General features: G+C 40.6%; 1 long non-coding RNA gene across 1 annotated transcript; it reads left to right on the plus strand.

The window, feature by feature from the left end:
- The first annotated feature begins 18,864 nt into the window (after window positions 1-18,864).
- Window positions 18,865-21,437, plus strand: LOC137145845 (uncharacterized). Its single transcript, XR_010917759.1, has 2 exons — window positions 18,865-18,928; window positions 21,042-21,437. It is a non-coding gene; the product is annotated as an uncharacterized lncRNA (long non-coding RNA).
- The last annotated feature ends 908 nt before the right edge of the window (window positions 21,438-22,345 follow it).

Below are 22,345 nucleotides of genomic sequence, written 5' to 3' on the forward strand. Positions count from 1 at the left end.
TCCTTTTTCTGAATTAGAAATGTAATTCACATGGACAATTTCTGATGAAAATTGAATGTGGATATATTTGTGGTCATGAGAAGTTTGGCAACTCCTGTGTTACATAAGGACCCCCCCCCCCCCCACACACACACACACACCTTCATAGCTTCATTCCCATACATTACCCTCCAAATTAATATAATTTACAGCTAATTCACAATTTTTCAACAGCTTTGGCCAAGACTGTTCGCTCTCTCTGAAAACAAGCTCACATTCCTTATTGCCTGTGTTACACTGAAGATATTTTCTTATTTAACTTAATTTTAATAAAAATCCTTTGCTTTGCTGATCCCAGTTAAGAACATGGGCACCACTATTATAATTCCAGTGCAATCTCCTGAGCTCTCACACAATTTCCCTTTGTAATCTTGTCAGTACAACAGAAACAGAGGGAAGGAGCGGGAGATAATGAAGAGAAAAATGTAAAGGGGGTTGGAGAAGAGTGGTGGAGGAAAAAAGAGGAACAGGAAAATCAATGGGAGTAAAGATGCTGGGGCAGGTCATTGTAACCAGGAATCAGTCAGCAAAGGGAAGGGAGTGGTCAGAGTAAAACCAGTAGAAATAATTCTGGCCCAGATCCACAAAAGATCTTTGTGAGACTGAGCACTCAACACCTAGCATTCAGGTGCCTTGAAAATCACTGGAATCCACAAAGCCTGAGTTAGCGGCCTGGGTGCTTTATACTTTAACTGGGGTGAGACAGGCACCTGAGAATAGGAGCCACAAAAGCCAGCACACTAAGTAGGGAGTCACCTAAGCTAGCCAATCAAACAAGCCATTAGGAGGGATGTGTCCTAAGCCCCACCCAGTCTCAGAGTTTGGTGCCTAAATCCTGGCTGCAGGGAGGTACCTATCTCTGCTTGTGATCCATAGCTGGGAACCTCTCTCCTGGAATCAGGCATCTTATGTAACTAAGTCTTTTCATGTGAGAATGAGTTAGACCCCTGCCTCATTCCACACAAAATGGCTGTCAGGGAGGAGGAAGCACCCTTATAACCTTTAGTCCACTGGCTAGATCACTTACCCGTGATCTGGTAATCCCCAGTTAAATTTCCCCCTTTGCCTAATGAGGAGAAGGGATTTGAACAGGGGTTTTCCACAGCTCAGGTGCGGGATCTAAACTCTGGACAATAGGGTCATTGTAATTCTTTCTCTGGCTAGATAAATATTTACTTTATGCAAAGTGGAATGGCTTCAACAAAGACTGAGGGAGACACATGTGAGAACATCCCATAGCCCAGTGGTTGGGGGTACTCATTTGTGAGGTTGGAGATCTTTGTTCAAATCCCTTTTCACCAGGCATATGGAGGAATTTAACCTGAATCTCTATATCCTAGGTGAGTATGCTAATCATTGGTTTAAAGGTCATAAGATGAGAGGCCTTCTCCTTTCTCTCGCTTTCCCTCCACCCCAGCTGTTTTGTACAGAGTTAAGTGTGCTCTGAGCATGTGTAATAGATCAGGCCCTACAGGCAAGGTAAGCAGGACAAAGCCTATCATCACTTGAGTATCATGTTTGTGCTTAGGCAGCAGTGCACATGCTCAGAGGCAGAAATCTCAGTGCACAGGAAAGTTTTATAGCAGAAATTTAGACACCAAGTGAGTTCAGGAACCTACACGGTTATTCTGCATACAAGTGGGGTTTTATAAATCACCAAGTATTGTTTTATATGTAATACATGCATACACATCTCCACGTTATAGCTAGACATGTGTATAATCTATAAAAAAGGGAAATAAGGACAACCTGGGGAATTACAGACCAGTCAGTTTAACTTCAGTACCTGGAAAGATAATGGAGCAAATAATTAAGCAATCAATTTGCAAATACTTAGAAGATAATAAGGTGATAAGTAACAGTCAGCATGGATTTATCAAGAACAAATCGTGTCAACCAGATAGCTTTCTTTGACAAGATAACAAGACTTGTGGATAGTGGGGTAGTGGTAGATGTGGTATATCTTGACTTTAGTAAGGCTTTTGATACAGTCTCACAAGAACTGCTCATAAACAAATTAGGGAAATACAACCTAGATGGAACTACTATAAGGTGGGTGCATAACTGGTTGGCAAACCATTTCCAGAGAGTAGTTTTAGTGGTTCACAGTAAAGTGGAAGGGCATAAGAAGTGTGGTCCCACTGGGATCAGTTCTGGGTCCACTTTTGTTCAGTATCTTCATCAGTGATTTAGAGAATGGCATAGAGAGTGCACTTATACATTTTATGGAAAATATCATGCTGGGAGGGGTTGCAAGTGCTTTGGAGGATAGGATTAAAATTCAAAATGATCTGGACAAACTGGAGAAATGTTCTGAAATAAATAAGGACAAATGCAAAATACTCCACTAAGGAGGAACAATCAGTTGCACACATACAAAATGGGAAATGATTCCCTAAGAAAGAGTACTGTAGAAAGGGATCTGGGGGTCATAGTGGTTCACAAGCTAAATATGAGGCCACAGTGTAACACTGTTATAAAAAAAAGTGAACATAATTCTAGGATGTATTAGCAGGAGTAAGCAAGACACAAGAAGTAATTCTTCTTCTCTACTCTGTGCTGATAGGCCTCAACTGGAATTTTGTGTCCAGTTCTGGGTGCCATATTTCAGGAAAAATATGGATAAATTGGAGAAAGTCCAGAGAAGAGCCACAAAAATGATTAAAGGTCTAGAAAACATGCCCTATGAGGGAAGATTGAAAAAACTGGGTTTGTTTAAACTGGAGAAGAGAAGACTGAGGAGGGACACGATAACAGTTTTCAAGTACATAAAAGGATGTTAGAAGAGGAGGGAGACAAATTGTTCTCCTTAACCTCTGAGGATAGGACAAGCAGCAATGGGCTTAAATTATAGCAAGGGCGGTTTAGGTTTGACATTAGGAAAAAATTCCTAACCGTCAGGGTTTTTAAGCACTGGAATAAATTGCCTAGGGAATTTGTGGAATCTCCATCCACTGGAGATTTTTAAGAGCAGGTTAGACAAACACCTATTAGGGATGATCTGGATAATGCTTGTTCCTGCCATAAATGCAGGGGACTGGACTAGATTTCCTCACTTGGTCCCTTTCAGTTCTACATTTCTATGATTCTATGTATATGTATGTACGCATTATATTTATGTTATATTTATCTATTATATGGATGAAATCCTGGCCTGCATTGAAGTAATTGGGAATTTTGGTATTGACTTCAGTGGAGCCAGGATTTCTTTCCATATATGAATTTTAAACACACATTCAGATATTTTTATATGCGTATTTAAAATATAATGCCATCATTCTCTACCAGTAGCTTTACCAGTAGAAAATATTTGTTTTACTCTCTAGAGCATGCTTGCACATTGTGAGATATAGCATGGACACAAAAAAAAGTATCTATATGGTTCTTACTGCTTCTGATAATTTCAGTTCCTTAGCTTGACGGTTAAAGCAACAAATAACCCTCCCACACAGCCCACCGTTATTTACTGAATTTTCAATTGTGGAAAATTCAGAATAGCTGAAAAATACCAAAGGGGAGGAGTTGCCACCAAAACTCCACAGCTATGGAAACAAGCTGATCTCTGAACAAAATTATTTAATATGCAAAGAAATATACACAGTATGCAAATCTAGACATTTATAATGCTTTTAATTAAACTGTAGTAATTGTGAAGTAAACAGACAATGAGCAAGTGTCTGACTAGCACATATTTGAAGTACAGTATTACAATCACCTGTTTAGGAACAAATTCCTTTCAATAAATAGCTTTCTTATTAACTGCAAAACATAACCAGTTGCTGTTTACATTGTTTCACAAAGAATAGAATCTTTTATGCAGCATTCCATGTGGGGTTGGATTTTTTAATTTAATTTAATTTTTTATGACAGCTATTGAGAAGTCTATTGTAGGCTTAAAGCTAAGAGTAAAACCTCTCCCAAAAACAATGAAAATGATAGACCTTTTTGAATTTGATCACTTCTATGTGTTCAAGTAACCTTTGAAACTCTCAAATTCCTGCCTCTTAAGGGACGTCTCTCATTTTAAGTACATTCCACACAAAGTGGGCGTCCCCTCACTTTTGTTGTTGAAAGTCATTTACATGAAAAATAAACTTATGAAACAGAGGTTACCAAAAGTATTATTTACATTAAATGAGCGAATCCCAGCTCAATTTAAATTTTGTCCCTTAGTTTGCATCTTTACCACACTTTGTATTTCATATTTGTGTCTTGGAAAGCAGAAATGTACTCTTCAGAGCAATCTCCAGACTGCCGCTAATTTAACCATATAATGAGATGTAGAAATGAAGAGAAAAAGAGGAAAATATATATTTTTGTCTAATATACACTTACTATATAATATCGGAATAATCATTTTACCTTTCGGTTGTATTCATTGTGGAGCGATATCAAATTTGGGGAATGAGGGGAAGGTGTGGCAGTTTTTGCTCCTACTTGTTCTCTAATTGATTGCCATTGAGATCTCATAAATAACACTCTTGGTATCCACTTCAGCTGTAGCTTCTCCACATGAGCAAGCAATTACATTTAAATTGGATAATATTCAATTGTAAAATGTTCTGCCTTTTATACGGCAAGACATTCAGAAAAAATGATTTGATCATAACATAAATAACTCATCTCTTGGTCTTGGCTTTCTCCTCTATAGTTCCTGCCAAACTCTGTTGGAGTTTTTATGCTTGTTCAATAAGTAAAAAAAAAATTATGCTTCTCAGAAAGAGTATTTATCCAAACACATTTCCTTCTGTTTCATTGCATCATCTTCTAAAAATATAGAGATAAATAAGTGAAAGTGTTAATCTTTGACCTGTCAACTTTTTTGCATATGTTACTTAACTTTCCTTTATAGTAAATTACCTGAATTTTGCCTCAAATCTCTTAGAAGGAGTCTTTTCTTTTCTTAACAGAACACAGCAGACAAACCCAATGACAATCAAGAAGAATCATTTGGAGAAATTGTTAGTCTTTTTGAGATTGTACTTTTTGGATTAAATTTCTTCTGTTAATATAAGGAAGTATTTGGAGAATTAGAAATCAATTATTTAATTTTTGTTTTCCTTAAACATTAGCATGGAGTCATAAACAAAGGAATTATATACTACGGTTGTGATTCTGCTCTCACACCAGTTTTATACAGGTGCAGCTTCATTGACTCCACTAGAGTTACTCCTCATTTACACATGTTTAAGTGAGAGGAGAATCAGGCCTTCGATGTTGAACACTTCATTCCCTCCTCATTGGGTATATACTATTATTTTTAATACATATATTTTGTCAAGAGTTACTCCAACCCATGGGAAAGTCTGCTTTCATTCCTGCATTTATTTGATAATCTAATCTTTATTGTTTGAAGATTCGCTTTAAAAAAAAAGTCTTCTAAAGCTGTGAACTTCATCCTCACTGAATAACAGTCATAGCATATCATTGTAGTATAGTTTGTGGTACAGGTAGTTTAAACTGCATTTAGCAGTTTGATATTCTATTGGATTTTGGAAATTTTAGTGACTTGTAATTACTTTTCTACTGTATTCCCTAGTTAAAATGATGGGCACTCAACCAGTTTTCTCTGTTATGAATAGCATTTGTCTGAGAAACCAAAAGTGTGGTATTGTGGCAAAACCTCTTTATTATGAAGCTAGTGTTTCAGCCAGTATAAATGGCCATGGCTCTAGTGAAAGCAGTGAACACAACTCCATTCCAAGGAATTAGAGTAGGATTGAATCTGGCATTGTGACAATTTGGGGAATCTGTCTGTAAAATATTATCAGTTCTGTTGAGATTATGAACTCTCCCTATATGTATCTTTACAAAGCTTCAGCATCCATTTTGGATGGGGGCCTCTTTACCTTTTCTGTTTCCTCTTTACCTCGATATTGGATTGAAATTCCAGTAGGGTACAGGGCTGACAGTAGAGGGTTGTTTAATCTGAATGGTTCTCCACTGCACTGAAATGCAATCACTCTAACCAAAAGGCTGGCCTCTGCCCAGAGGAATTGATTTAGCAGGGGATAGGTCACCTAGTAACAAAGTCACTTGGCCAGACTCTGATTACTGTTGAGGATGACCAGGGAGTCCCCTGAAGGTTATAATAGGGCAGAAGCTGTTCTATTTGGTCTCGCTTACCAGTCACTTTTTACCCACTTAAGATGGGAGAAATTGCTGAAAGAGCCAAATGAGGCAAGAGGAGGAGAACCCTGCTTACCTGAACACAGATGGTCCTCCTAAGGACTCCCTAAGGAAGGGTTAGCTAGAGTGAGTGGATATGTGTGTAGGGGTATTTTTTTTAATGGATCTGTGTACTTCTTATGTGATTAAGTAAAGTGCAACAGTGTTGTAGAACTCTATGCAAACTGTCTATGTGTTTTATATGCCACACTTACCATCTACCCCCTGAAAGAATTAAACAATATCCCAGATTCTAGGATAGAGTGTGTTTAAGCTACAAAGAGGAGTCTGAAAAGTCATTACTGGTTCCAGGGGCTAGGCAGCTGGGCTGTGACGTCACAACTCTCAGGGGTGGAGGGAGGGGGTGCTAGACCAATGGTCTGAACTCTGATGGTGAGCCGAGGGATCCCAAGGCTAAGACAGTGCCTGGACTCTGTTCAAACTCTGGAGGCTTAAAACACTGAGGGATCCAGAGTCTGGATTCCCCTCATAGTAATCTAGAAGGCTGCTGGCAGGGGGAGCCTATGATCAAAAAAATCCAGACTCCAGGTTACCAACTAAACCCAAAGCACTTTGGAGCTCTGTAACAGCTTGGCAGGGCTCTTCTGACAAAATTAGCACTGGCATAAATCAATTAGCCTGCAACTCATATGATGGATTGCATTTGCATTATTTTATGAAATATATAAAACGGGAAGTTCAAGTTAATGGAGTTATAGCTGAAATAAATTTGGCCCATAGTGCTGGTCTATTTGGCACCTCTTCACCTGAGAAACTTAAATTGCAGAAATACATAAATGGAAGATTTGCAGGTAAATTCTGATATTCAGACTTTCTGCCACAGGCGAGCCCTTTGGCTGTCAATGAAATGTCTTATTTCTCTTAATTTAGTTAGTAAGTTTCCAATATAAAACTTACATTCCTTTTAAGGTGATTTTTTACTATCAAATAGCATTAATCTTTTTGGCAACAGCTGATATTTTAAATTTCCTTTTGTTACTCACTCTCTTTCTGTCCACCCGCTTCACAAACTCAAAAACACATCCCTATACATATTTTTCAAAGAAAACAAACACAGTCCAGAGTACTGAGTTGTGGGCCAACTGGCTGTAATAACTGATGCTATTGCTAATAAAGTAATATAACCCAATGTTAAATTTAAAAATAAAACAAACAAATTCTTCCATACTGGTTACCTCTTGCATCATTTTAGCCATTTAATTCCTCGTATGCATTTTCCTAGTGAAGATTATGAGTAACATTTTCAAGAACCATATAATTTCTCTACCCTGAAAATGGTTTTTATATATCCTCCAGTATCCTTATTCTCCACAATAGTTCCTTGGCCTTGGTACAGTGGTTATAATAGTGATTTGATATTTGGAAGAAACCTCACTCATAATGCTTATTGCCTCCATCCTTGGAAAAGTCCATGACCACAGTAACCACACTAGATTGGCTCATGCACTGCACATTTTCTGAGGCAATTCAGAAACACACAGAACCCTTCAAGATTACAATCTATTGCTTAAAGATGTAACATTTGAAGGTACTTTGCTGTCAGCCCAAATAAACAAAAATGAAAAACATTTCTCTACTGAAATACTATCTGAATCAGAGATTGATTCAGCTCAACTTGTTTAACTGCCCAAAGAGGAGATACTTGTCATTTTCAAGCCATAATTTTATTTGTCAAGCATTCTGTTTCCAATGAAGCTTGTCGGATGTTAAATTTTATTAACTTAACAACACGAGTAATTTTGTGATAATCCATTTTCTTCATAGCAAGCTCATAAAGTCAGCCTTTATGTCCTTTCTTAAGCTGTTAGGTGGAAGTATATTGAAAATTAGATGCCAGGATTACTTAAAAAAATTTACATGAGCATTGCCTAAGTCTCATATGGATCTTATAAACCTGAATTAAGGTATATAGGGTAGAGGACAGAGTAACTGAAAACTAAATAGCAAAAGGGCTAGATGGTGTTAATGCAATAGATTTGCCTCATGTGGGTTCAAAGATGTAAATCACAAGTAAAAGTAAATTCAGTAATGTCTGCCTATACTCTAATGATGTGTGTCTACAAAATAAAACCACCACAAAACTTGGACTGATTGGCAGTTGCTGTTTAGAAAAGCTTCCGTGGGTTAGGGAAGTTCATTCTGCTACAAAGCTTGTGAACGTTTTTTTTTTTTCCCATTCCACTATTCAGTGTTTTGTAGTGGCTAGAGCATGGAACCTGGAATAGGGAGATCTGACTTCTAATCAAGGTCTTGTAACCTTGAACAAGTCATTTTACTGTTCTGTGCCGCAGTTTCCCATTGTGCAACTGGAGAGAATAGGCCTTGGCACATTGCAATTTATTATGGATGGAAATTTTCAAATGAGTTTTCATTGAAATTAAAAAAAAAAATGTGATCAGCTCAAATTACAGAAGATTGACGTTAGAACCCATGGCTGGAATCCTTGTCCTACACAAATCAATGGCAACACTCTGATTGACTTCTTTGTGGCCAGGAGTCCATTGCATGGTTACAAGTGACTCTGCAGGTATTGATTAACTTCTAACTCCTGAAAAAAAGGATATATTTCATCCTTGTGAGAAGTCACAGAAGACCACAGTTCTGTAAGGAACTCCCAGTGGGAAGACTCCAACCCCCACACAGAACCCTATTGAAACCAGTGAAAATTATAATTTGGGTCCTGACTTCAGTGGGGCTCAGTGTGAGTGCAGGTTTTCACCCTCAAAGAACCCATTGCAGGTCAGAGCCTAAATGATAAATTTCTTCATGCAATTTTTGCTGAGATGAAACGTATTAACAGTCTCTTAAGCCCCACTGCTGTGTTAGTTTTGCTATGCAAATCTGCACTGAAATTAATGCCATGCTTGGACAAATTATTTTAAAAGGACTTTGTGTATTGGCTAATAGAAATACTGCATTATCGTTTCTAAGATTTGGTGGAAAGTTACTGTGCAGTAAGAATAATATGGTAGCAGCTCCTGCATCTTGTGAGATAAGAGCAGGAGAGTTCTGTCTACAGAAGATAAGCTACAGTACTATTAAAAAAACAAAGGCATTTAAATTTAAAAAAAAGTGGAAAAAAAAAATTAAACTGAAAAATCTAGGCCTGAGGGGGTGGGGAGGAAATGAGTGAGGGATGCACACTAAGATCACTCAGTGTTTCAGACCTCTCTGATAGGGAACTGTTCTGTCATTGCCTTTGTGTACTTCAGTAAGATAGCAAATGTTATTTTAACTTTTTAAAAATGTATTTGTCTATTTTAAAGTGATTGCACAGGTATATTAAGTCAGGAGATGAAAGGCTTTTTATTTAAGATGAACCCTTGAGATAACAGTTTCCAACCGTTTGTTCTGTGTAACCACACCATTCAAGTTTCTGGTTAATTACTTTAACTTAGTTCTAGTAAAAACGGAAGTGTCCCAGCTAAGTTTAGAGAGGAAGGCAAGGTAAGAATCCCAGTGTTCTGAGTGCATTGTTCTTAGTGCATCCCAATACTTAAATATTTGCTGTCTTAAGTAAGCAGATACTGTGCCTTTGGGTCCTAACAGCACAGCTGAAGGAGTAGCATTCTTTCTCTGAGGGTTGATTAATGGGACAATGAAACCTAAGTTGGAGTACAGAGGTAGGCAGTAGCCCATTCCTTTACTAGATACATTGGACAATAATATAGTGGTTCACCACTTTCCTACAAAATGACACATCCGTATGGACACTTATTCTTCATGGAGTTCATTGATTTTGATGGGACCCCATTTGAATGTAAGGGCAAAAGGACTTTGGCATCTAGCTGCCAGTTTAGGCACTTAAATCCCAGAATCAGGCCTCACTGGGATTCACAAAGCCCCTGCTCACCTGGCCCCAAGCCCTGTAGGCACCTAAACTTGCTTGGGGCCTAAATGTACACAGTAAAAGTCCCTGGATGTCTATATTTCTGTCTGTGCACATGTGCACTGCAGCCTTACGTCATGTGTCCAGACACCTAAGCCCCAGTGTGATGCATGAACCAGAGGAGGATAGGCATTCCTCCACCTAATTCTCCTGTGGGGCCCAATCCAATACACATGGTCAGAGCTCACCTACTGGATGGGGTCAGCATAGACAAGCTTACACAAAAAGACTGGTTGGGGATGACCTTCCTCAAGATGTTTAGCCCAGAAGGTAGACTACTTGTCTGGGATGCGGGAGATGTTTTATATTCAGGGAAATCCACTAGTCTTAGTAATAAATCACTGCTAGTAACTTGGGACAGCCTAATTTTGCAAATAACTGAACTCTGATTACTAGCAGAAAATTTGCCCAGTGGCCTGTGAAGGGATGTTAGATGGGCTGGGTTCTGAGTTACTACAGAGAATTCTTTCCAGGTGTCTGGCCAGTTAGCCTTGCTCACATGTCCAGGGTTTAGCTGATCGCCATATTTGGGGTCGGGAAGGAATTTTCCCCTGAGGCAGATTGGCAGAGACCCTGGGAGGTTTTTTTGCCTTTCTCTGCAGCGTGGGGCACAGGTCACTTTCTGGTGGATTCTCTGTACTTAAACACAGTCTTTTAACCATCATTTGAGGACTTCAGTAACTCAGTCATAGGTTAGGGGTCTATTACTGGAGTGGGTGGGTGAGGTTCTGTGGCCTACATTTTGCAGGAGGTCAGACTAGATAATCATAATGGTCCCTTCTGACCTTATAGTCTATGTTAATACCTTTATTAGACACGCAGTTAACTCACATACAGAGCATCTTAACTCAGGTCAGTCTATCCTAAAACTGTGAGGTCTCACATCCTGAAGCTTTTATTCATTCTCTTAAAGCTATGGTTACACCACATCCCCTCTGCTTGCTGAGGGAGGAGCAAGGATTTAATCAGGTATCGGTCACCTCTCAGGAGCATGTGCTAACCACTGAGCTACAGGATATTCTGATGTTGGTCTCCCTCTGTCTCTCCTATAGATTCCACTGTGTACAGATAATGAAAGAATGACTGGGACAGAGAGAGAACAAGTGCAACTAGGTAAATGACTCTGCATCCTGGTGGGTAGAACATTTATGTGGACAGAGATAACTCATTATTCTTGATAGTTGGGGGGGGGGGGAGCAAAATTTAAAGATTTGGGGAGGTTATGTGCGTGCCCCACATTACCTCTGGCCCCTTTCACAGTTCCCCTGAGCCTCCCATACCCACTCTAGGACAGCACCACCTTGCCCTCACTTTTCTTACAGCTCTTTCCCCACTTACTTTTCCCATTGCCTCCCTGCTGTGGGCACAACACAGACTGGAATGGGCTCCAGCCACCTGCTGTCAAGCATTGATAACTGCGGCTGCAGGTGAGGAGGGGACAAGACTCAGCGGGCTTCCCCACACCTCCTCTGGTGGAGCTGTGCTGCCAGCCTGGTCTCAATTCCCTGCTCCAGGCGCCTCCTGGTGGGGATCAGCAGGAGCATTAGGTGCTGGTGCCTTTCCTGGGCATGACCTGCTCAGCCCGACTCCCGCCCTGGCAAAAACCTGGACGGGGCAAGTGGGGTCACGCATCACCTCTGCATGTGGGAGACTCAGGATCCTGTCCCCCTGCTCCAGTGACTTTTTAAAATGATTTATTTCACAGTGGAACAGCTTCAACAGGGGATACCATGGGAGGCCCACATCAGAATATCCTACAGTCCAGTGGCTAGGGCACCCTTCTGGGAGGTAGTACCACTGTGTTCAGATCCCTTCTCCCTCTTGGGTGGAGGAAGGTTTTTGTGAATGCCATTCTGAGGCACCTATCTCTCCTCATGCGTAGTATAGGAAGCCTAGGCGCCAGATTTGGGCTTTGTGAATTGCAATGATTTTCTAGGCACCTAAAAGTTAGGCTCTGTCTAACTTACTTCCGAGATTCGGCGGCAGTTGACGGGAGTTACGCAAGCTATGCAAAAAACTTGTAACTCCTGTCGACTTCTCTCTCCTCTTCTACGCGCTGTCTTCACTGCACTGCACCACTTGTGAAGGTGGTCTTAGTACGTCGATTTATGGATCAACTGAGCAGGTCTTCACTGACCACTCAATCGATCCAGAGAAATCGATCTGACGGCGGCAACTAAAAATCACTTCTGCGACCAAAAATCAGGAAAACAAATACTAAGCTGACTGTTCCAAGATAGTATCATGATAGGCACTATGGAAAATCTAAGCTGATTAAAAAGAGGTGATGATGGAATACTGTGTATATATAAGATTTGCCCTTGGTCAAATTATCCTGTACCATTGAAGTCAATATGAGTCATGTAACTAGCTTTAAGTGGGTGCAAGATCAGGCCATTGAAGCATAAAGATGATTATTAGTTACCAGAGTTATTTTCTGCAGTAATAAGTTAGCCTGAGTCTTCTTTTTCTAGTTTTTCTTTTTCTCCTTGATTACTAATAGAAGTAAAAAATTATTCTAAAGGCACCATTCTTCTTCAAAGAAGGTTGATGCATTAAAACAGCAGCTTTTAATATGAATAGCTTTTGTCATCATCTGGGCATTTAAAAACATTTATTAAGGAAAGAGGGTAACAATAAAAAGCTTGAGTTAACAAACACTTCAAGTCCTTATTATTTACAAAGGAAACCATGACATCCAATTAATTTCTCCCAGTTACCAGATGGTAGCTTGTGCCAGCAGCAGAGAATAATTTTTCATCACAATCAAAAATCAGTCTCAGTAGGATGCTATTAGCTTTGCTTTTGTAGAAAACTGGGATTGAATGATAGCCTGTGAATTTCTTCACTTTGCTGACTTTTTTTTTCTACAGCAATATGTATTTTGGAAAAGGTGGGATATACTAACTTTGAATGTTGAATTTTCCTCCCACTGAACCATACCTTAATAGAAGTCCCTGAATCACTAGCCAGCCAAGCAATTAAAATACCAGTAACAAAGTAAGAGAAAGTGAAAGTCACAGTCAACAAAGCATGTCATATAAATTAGTTTAACTTTTAATTTGACTATCTAAGAATTTTTAAGTAAGGCACTTAGTCATTTTTGTAATGGTGTGTTAATAGGAAGAGATGGCAACTGCCAGCTGCTCTAGCACCTGCTGCTATAAAGCAGGACAGGGCTAGATGAACTATGCAGACAATGTATCACCTTCACCACACTTTTCCAAGTGAAAAGAAGTTGTTGTCTTTATAAATAATAGATGCTGCTCCTGGTGGCTTCCAAGAAGCCTGAAGTGCTCTCATTTTTCATCTGAGAACAAGAGTTCCTGTCTATTACCTGTTAAGAAAGGGTACAACTAACTACACAGCATGACTGCACACATTCTACAAATACGAATCTGCAGGGCTATATATGTCAGCTTTGCATAATACACTTGGGCCTGCCCAGGGAAATGACTAGTGCTAATGAACCTCAAAAAGTGTGGACTTTGGGATTTGCTGATATTAGAAACCAGAAATTCTAACAGGTGTTCAAAGTTAGATGAATGATCTGAAATACAACAGAATTTGAAATTGGAGCAATATCCTGCCTTAATAGAAGTACACTTGCTGGGGTGGGGCAAGTACATGTTGCTTATCACAGTTATTGGACAAGCTACAACTCTGTCCCCTCCTGGTCTCTCCATAAGCACCTCCTTTAGGTCTAAGGCTTCTAGTCATCACCTTTCTCTCAAGGTGGGATCATGTAATTCTCCCACTCTAAGAGCAGATACTGGATTGTATACTTCTGTGTATCAATCGTGATTACCTCAGCAGGTCTGACTTATGTTCAGACTCTGCAATGACAGCAATAATCGGTGAACAAACAGCCTCCTTAAAACAAAATTTCATTTATATAGAACAAAAGCATTTAAGAGATAACATCTCTTAAAATAACAAAACAGCCTATATACATGCCTGCTTGACAAGTGACTAACCATCTTCTATTGGGGGCCCCTATGAGGACTAACTCCCTATGGAATCTAGCACAGAACCTCTGTCTATGTCACCTTATCTCCCTGTCACAGCTCAATGACATTTCTTGGCAATTCACCTCCCCTGCCTTTGCAGGAAACAGTAGACATTTTAACTATTTATAACCTTCCATCTGTAACCTCCCAGGTTGGAGAAAATAAGGAGACAGGATCCTTAAAGCCAAGAGCCTGCCCCATCATCTTTCAAGTATATGTCTAAATGTTCTTTTCTGAAAAGTCATTCTGTTGCTTCCCTGTTTGTTCTTCCCATAGCCCTGTATTAAGCTAGATTGATACATTCATACAGGAAAGTCATATAGTGTGTTCATAAAATTGTTACTTTCCAATATTCATAATATTATTACATAGCAGATCCAGTTCTGTCATAGTACTGACCACACATAGGCAACTTAGTGCATGGCAGGGTCGTTCAGAGAGACTGGTGAATCTTAGTGATGCTCAGAAAAAACAAACAAGGAAAATAAGAAATATACCCATCTAGTACTTTTTTGCCATGTGAAACATAAGTGAGGAAATCCTAACCACTTCCCAAACCACCTGATCATATCACTTTGGGGCCAGAGGGCACAGCAGGATATTTTATTGAAGTCCACTTCTAGACTAGGCATCTTGCAAGATTTCTAGTTATTTTTGGGGGGCCAAAACCTGAAGTTTTGCGCAGTTACATAAAAAGAGATATTTCAACTTCAGTTCACTCCTCAAAGAGTGTAAAGGGGTGTTGTGTGGTGGTATCTGTTCTTCATCCCTGACTGACTTGTCTAAATACATTAGTTTCTGAGCTAAATGTCAAAAAAATAAAATGTGCCAGACTTGTTTCACTTATAGAAATTTTGTATTCACAAATAGCACTGGCAGTAGTTATCTTATAAATGAACTTAAAATGAGAACTGTTAAAAGATGCATACAAAAGTAAAGCTAAAAAAATGCTTTTGAATTTTCTTTAAATTGTGCCATATATGGATAAATAAAACCTTTATACTTTGATCAGGTCTTTTTTTAATCTTTTTTTAACTCTAGGTGAACCCAAAAGTTTTGCATTATGTAGGAGATGAGAGATGTAAAGTTTAAATTCATCTGGTTGAATTATATGGGCAGATCCACAATACCCTTAGGTGCTGCACTGCAATTACCTGAACAACTCCCACTGAAACCAATGGGTTTTTGAGTGTACGCCTCCTATGGGACTAGTGAGTGGTTTTTACTATCACAATGGCTAAAATTTACATTAAGAATTCAAGTCAGAATACATGCTTTTACTCTTGCTGCTTTGAACACCTCTTGATCCTTGCCTGGATTTTATCCCTCAGCTCCACTGAAACTCATAATCAAACTATCACTCAAGTTATATCTCAAGGCCTATTCTCCACTCTAGCTTTCTGCAGCCCATCCTCAGCACCTGATATGGTCTATTTCTCCAATATTCTAGACACTCCCTTTGCTTTTAGAGACACCGCACTTCCCTACCTATTTTCCTGCCTCTTTAAGTGCTCTTCATCACTCCTTTAGGATCTCTTTCTCTCCTTCTCCTCTCTTGCATTGCTTGGAGATGATCCACAGGGGTATTTCCTTGACCCTCTAGTATTCTTGGTACTCTAGATCATAGTTATCTGTGGCATAGACTTCTGAATGTCCCTTAGCTCTCTTTTAGACTCGTATTTCCAACTGCTTGTTTGACATCTTCTCCCTGTGTACTCACTGCCAACTCAAACTCAGCCTATTCAGAACTGAACTTCTTATCTTTCCTCCCAAATCCTCTCCTATATTTTCTCCATAACAGTCCATAATTCCATCATTCTCACTGTCCCACATACTTCCATCTTTGGTTCCATTTTTTATTCTTCTCCCCTCTGCCTTCCCTGATCCCACACATTCCGCCACTACAGTTTGCCAGTATAATCCTTGAAATATCTTTAAAATCAACCCTATTCTCTCTATTTTCATTAAAAAAAAACCATGTACAGGCCTTGATCTTCTCATTAACTGACTACTGCAATGTCGTTCTCTCTGGACTTTCTGAAACACCTCTCCAATTTATCCTAAACTCTGTTGAAAAATTATTTTCTATTGGACCCTGTGTTCTTCCCTGTCCCTGTCTAGTCATCTTCACCTATTTGTTATCAATTTTTTTGAGATTGAAAACTCTTCATGCATAAAAATCAGTCTAAATCAGAAAGCAATATGCATTTATTCACATTGAGTAGTACTTTCGTGGTTCAGTGGTGTAGATACTATTAAGATTGAGTAAAGACATCACAGTATGATTGTACAAATTGTAAATATTAATAACAGGAAAGAAATTGGTCTGATAGGTAAAGATTTATGTTGGATTATGGTGTTAATGAATATGGCACTAATAGCAGAGAATTTTTTAAAATGTGTCTGCCTATGAAACTTCCAAGGGGCCAAATTGAAATTAAAGTTTTGACACTACTAATATTGAACATTCAACTGAGATAGACATGAATTGGATTCAATTAGAAGCCCATGTACTCATCACAAAGCTAAGTGGCAATAGAAACTTCAAAAACTGCAGCAGAATGTATTCTGGAGAACTATGTGTGGGCCAGCCCAAGTGCTTTAGCAATTATCATGACACCATTCCTGGAAATATAATTTTAGAATCTGTTTCTGGAAATGACTTAATGAATAATAGTACTGGCCATAATAACTATGACCATACTTTCTGAAGTAGCAATAAAAGGCAGCCAGAAATGGTCTTTTTCTATAGAATTCTGCAGTGAAGTTTTCCACGCCTTGTAAAATGCAGAGGAAATATTGATTACAATATATTGGCTTTATCAAGAGGCAACTGAAAATATCTGCAGGAATTAACTTTTCATTTTTTCAACAAGTGATGTAATAAACACTTCATCTAAATAAATCAACTAAATACTAATGATCAGAGCTCATTGAAAAAAAATTTTTTCACAAATATTTTATGAAAAAAGTCAGCCTTCTTTTATTCATTAAAAAACTTAAAAATTAAAAAAAATAAATGACCAGCTATACTAAGATTAGAATGGATAGCATTGATAAGAACTGATCTGAGCTTTCAACTAAAATTTGGACTAATTTTCATGTTTCAGAATGGAACCAAAAGTGTTAAATTATCACGGTAGATTTTTCTCATGAGATTTCCAGTCTAGTTTTGTAGAACACTTTATTTCAATATTACTGAAATTAGTCCATTGCTAACAATTTCTAGAGCTAAATTTTTAAATTTATCTCTGTATTTGGATTTCTAAAACTGACAAAAGAGGTGCCTACCTTAGACACTTTTATCAATTATTTAAACTCACAAACAACCAGGTACACAAACTTTTCTTAATCTGTTTGTCCTATCACTAATCCAAAATCAATTGTTAATTGTCTTTAGTAATGAAATTACATTTAAAATATATTCTACTCCCACAGTTCAGAAATCCTCCACACATTCAAAGAATATTAATGTGTCTTGTATACCTTATCCCTTATTCATTAGAAGAGAAGAAGCTGGTGTCAACACATAATGGACAGGAACAAGCTGATTTCCTAGTAAAGTGCAGAACTGTCTTAATGTAGTATTAGTCTTCCATTTATGGTTAAGATTATTTTACATTTGCTTCTTTGCCACCTTCTGGAATGTCAGCACCTTCTGTACCCTTGCACTTTACATGGATTAGGATTCCAATGTAAGGTAATTAAATATTTTATTACAAACTAATATCTGTCCCTTATTTGCTGTCATGAATCCAGCAACACCAGTATTTAGTATTTTGTGCCAGTAATTTTAAACCTGCTTTAGAAGATTTCCCTTTTCCCTTTTAAATGCAGTACATGAGCATTATTATTCATTGTCTGGCTATACCAAAAGAAGGACAGGATACATTTTATATATTTTTAATTAGGCCTCAACTTTATTATTAGATGTCTGGGAGTACTTGGCAGATAAATGTGTACAGTGCAGGTAATCCTGTGTTCATTCAATAATTACCCATGGGGCTTCTGACAGCTTCCCCTCTTTTTCTATCCAGTTACCCTAGCCAATCCATTGCTGGGATCTTATCCTCCACCACCCTCCCTTGTCGGAGGGTTAAGGTGGACTATAACAAAGGGGGGTTGGCTCCCTGCTGTACTATTCATTAGAGCCCAGCCTCCCCCCTGCATTCCAGTCTTTTAATGGACACTTCCTTTTTAAGTCCTTTTCCTATCCATTTATCTGGTCACTGTATACTTTCCTATGGAGTACCTGCACTGGACATCTGCCACAAGGAGGGACCAGCAATTTGCTTGGCTGCCTCTTTCCCAAAGCCAGTCAGGTTCCCAGACATCTCCCAGTGCCCGCTTTTATATTAGTCAAAATGTGTCAGCACCCAAATCTGGCAGGTGAACTCCATCTGCCACTGCCCTCTTTTTATCGGACGACAACATGTATGCGACTCAAGACCTCCGTCACCCCATGTGCTATGCTGAGATTGTTGAGCATGCAGCTGCCGGGTTGCAAACGACACCCTGTACCATAGCACATGCTCCTGTGATATATCAAGGGCAGCAGGAGAGTACAGGGACAGAGGTATATTAGCCCCAGGATGATCAGGGCTTTATTCCCTGCAGCCTAACCGGAGTCATGAGGGGGCAATTAGGAGCCAGCTGAGGCCAATTAGGAATCAGCCAGGTGCTCCATAAAAGGGCTCCGTCCCAAACACACAGGGCACAAGCTGGAGGAAGCAGAGGTGCTGTGGCAAAGTAGCAGACAGAAGTAGCAGAGTGTGGGAAGGCAGAGGAACCCCAAAAGGAGGTACTGAGCCCAGCAAGGGGTAGCATGGACATAGGGCCTGAAAGGCTAGAAGGACAGAGGGGGGAAAGTAGCCCAGAGGAAGGAAGAGGCTGCAGCTCCAAAATACAGAGCCAGCAGTCTACAGCTGCTGTTCATAGGGCCCCTGGGCTGGGACCCAGAGGAGCGGGTGGGCCCAGGTCCCTGCCTCCCTCCCCCAGGGAAGACAGGATGACGGGCAACTTCCTGGCCCACTACAGGAGCAATGTACGAGACTCATTAGAGGGAAGCCGGCCATATACCGGACTCCTCCACATTGGAGCATATCAGGGACCAGCTTCCCAGATCCTGAAATTGCAATGAAATAATAAAAAACTTCCCTAATAGCTCAGCCATGCACCCAAGGCCACTGATCTCCCCACCACCAACAAAATCAAATGCTGAGGCTCCATACTGCTGGCAGCATCTGTTTGGGTTCCATGCTGGATTCTGGTGCATGCTCCTGAAATCTGTAAAACTGAAAACAAGACAAGGCAGCTGCTATGCCATTATCTACCCTGGCTATATGCTTGGAAGAAAAACAAATGTTGTGGCTTAAGCATTGCAGGATGAATGCAGGACAATCCTGTATGATCTGGAATTTTGGCAATTGATAACATGTACTAATGCCGTGTAGTCACACCCTTTTATTAGCTAACTCTGATTCCCAAATAACCACTTCAACCAAAATGAGAAAAAATTCCAGGAAAGTCATGTGATGCATTACTCCATTTTGCATCCAGATGGCTGGCCATTACTGGGCACAACACCTGCCCTAGTGAAACCCACAAAAGCCCATGCCCCCAAAGCATCTGAATGGATTTTCAAACCAGTCTCCAATGAACATTCCTCCCTCCATAAACACCCCATTAAATTGGCCCAATAATTGTTCCCACACCTTCAAATCTTGCTTCACCTCTACAGTAACTTGTCTAAAAGGGTGTGGCATTGCTACGCCTGCTGTAGCCACCACCAGCTGGGCATTGAATGCCCTCCCCAGGGCAATCACCCTGCAGGCAAAGTTAAGGTGTCCCATAATAGACTGCAGCTCTTGGAATGTGAGTTTCTTGTCCCCTAGAGATCTCCGAAGCAAACCCAATAGTTCCTAAAGTTTATACCAAGGGAGCCACGGTATGCCACCCTTGTATCTAGCTCAATCCCCAGGTAGGTCAGTGTAGTGGAAGAGCCCTCTGTTTCTTCTTCTGCTAAGGGTACACCCAACTTTTTAGCCAGGGCCTGAAATGTGTCCAACGGGTGAACACACTCTTTGGACCCTGCCTGTCCTGTAAACAAAAAATCATCTAAATAATGCACTATCTACCATAAACCAGCTTCTTGCATTGTTGCCCAGTGCAACACTGTGCTAAATTTTGCAAATGCTGAAGAGGATACCACACAGCCTGTGGGCATAGCTCTGTCAAAATAAAATTGTCCTTCAGAAGAAAAACCCAAAAGGTCGAAGTCCAGCAGGTGCACCAGCAGAAGTTGAAAAGTAGATTTGATATCACAGTTAGCCAGAAGTGTCCCTAGGCCACATAACCTAACCATATGCATGCCTTCATCAATGGAGCAATAGTGAATGGAGCGCAGAACAGGGTCTATTTCCTATCTTATGGGTAGGAAAGGTGAAGAATTAATTGATATTCTCCTGGAGCCTTCTTAGGGACTAAGCCCAGTGGGGAAACCTGCAAGTTCTCTATGGGTAATTGCTTGAATGGCCCTGCTACCCTACCTTCCTCTAATTCCTGTGTAATCTTTTTCTACACACCCCCGCCACTGATTTTAAATTCTTTGACATTACATGAGTCCTAGTCACCATAAAGGGGGTACGAAATCCAACAGTAAACCCCTCCCACAAATAAACCCTATGTGCTTTGTTAGGGTAATCCCAGAGAAGCACCCTCAACACCTCTGGCTTGCCTGGTGATGATGTCCTTGCCCATCACATTGCCTTCTGCTCACCGTCCTCTCCCACTTGTGCTCGGTACACCAAGTCCTGCTCTAGCTGAGCCAAATCCAAGTCCAATCCTGTTTCCCCTCTGCAACCTTCCTCTGGCTCACCTACCCCAGCCATCCTCACAACTTCTGTTTGTTGCAGATCAAGCTCTGCCCTGTACTCAGCAGCCTGCATCTGTTGCTGCTCTGACTCAACCCTGCCATCAGCATCACCCTGAGACAAACGTCCAGGCTCTGTTCAACCCAGTACACTTTGAAAGTGCAGTAGTGCTGTGGAGACAACCTCAGAAGCAACAGCCGAGACAACGTGTATCAAATCCCTGTTCCAAGCTCACATGCCTGCATGCTGGCGTCCCCTGTAGCCACCGCCACCATCAGTCTAGGTGGCTGCCTTTGGTGAACACACAAATCACCCTCCGCTCCACTTGCCCCAGACCCAGAATTAGCCCCTTCCTCTTGTTTCAAGGATCTTACCCCAACAGCCCACTCTGACTGTTCTGAACATGTGGCTCCCCCCAAGAGGGGGAAGGGACATTTTTTCCCACCCTAGTCTGCCCACAGTGGAATAAAACAAAATCTGATTCCCCCATGCCTTTACTCACAGTTCGGATGTGATGGGGGGGAGATGGAGGGGGCGGCTACACTCCCTCTCCTCTCCCTCCTCCTTCACGGTGAGTGTATCTGAAGCTGAGCTATTTTGGTAACTAATTCCCCTTCCCCTTCAGTGACCACTCAGCTGCATCTGCTTGTCCTTCAGGGGGAAACGGTAGGAATCATCCCCTTCTCCTGGCTCTCACCACCTTGAATCCATGTGGAGACCTGCTGCCAGGTGCTCTGTGCTCCTTGCTCTCTGCTGCTGCCTCAGCCTGCTCCGTGTAACAGGTTTCATGCGTAGGGCTGCCCCTTTCAAACACTTCCACCTATCTGGTTCCCAGGAGTGAGTCAGTGTTGCCGTGCTACACTCTGGTTCTCTTTTTCAGCAGTTTGACCTGTCTTCTCTCCCCCTCACCGCAACCGTAAAGCACTGTTCCCTTTATTCGTCCAGCCAGACAAATTCCGCCCCCGCCCCCCCCCCCCCGCTTAAAGGAGTGGTGCGGTCATTCTCAACAGGAGTAATGAAGTCGTAGAAGTATGGTTTCGGCTAAACCTGTTGAACCTGAATCCTTCCTTAAAGGACATTCATTTTCAGGCCTGTGCTGTAAAAGAAATATTTCTATCCCTCAAAATATGTCAGGAAGGCCTCCCACACCTTTGAGTGAAAGTTCTACTTGATGAATCATGATCATCCCTGATGGAAAAGAGTCTGCAATGGTGGCAAGCCAGATGCCAGCTCTTGCCCAGGCTGCAGGTATTAGCTAAGAACTGGCAGACTCATAGCTGGAGACCAGCCCAGTTCACCTGTATGTTAAGTTTGCTCAAAACAGATATTATTAGTCTTATAAGAAC

The sequence above is a fragment of the Emydura macquarii genome, unplaced genomic scaffold, assembly GCF_026122565.2.
Source record: "Emydura macquarii macquarii isolate MOO-44397 ecotype Brisbane River unplaced genomic scaffold, CSIRO-AGI_Emac_v2 contig_3671, whole genome shotgun sequence".
Classification (NCBI taxonomy): Eukaryota; Metazoa; Chordata; order Testudines; family Chelidae; genus Emydura; species Emydura macquarii.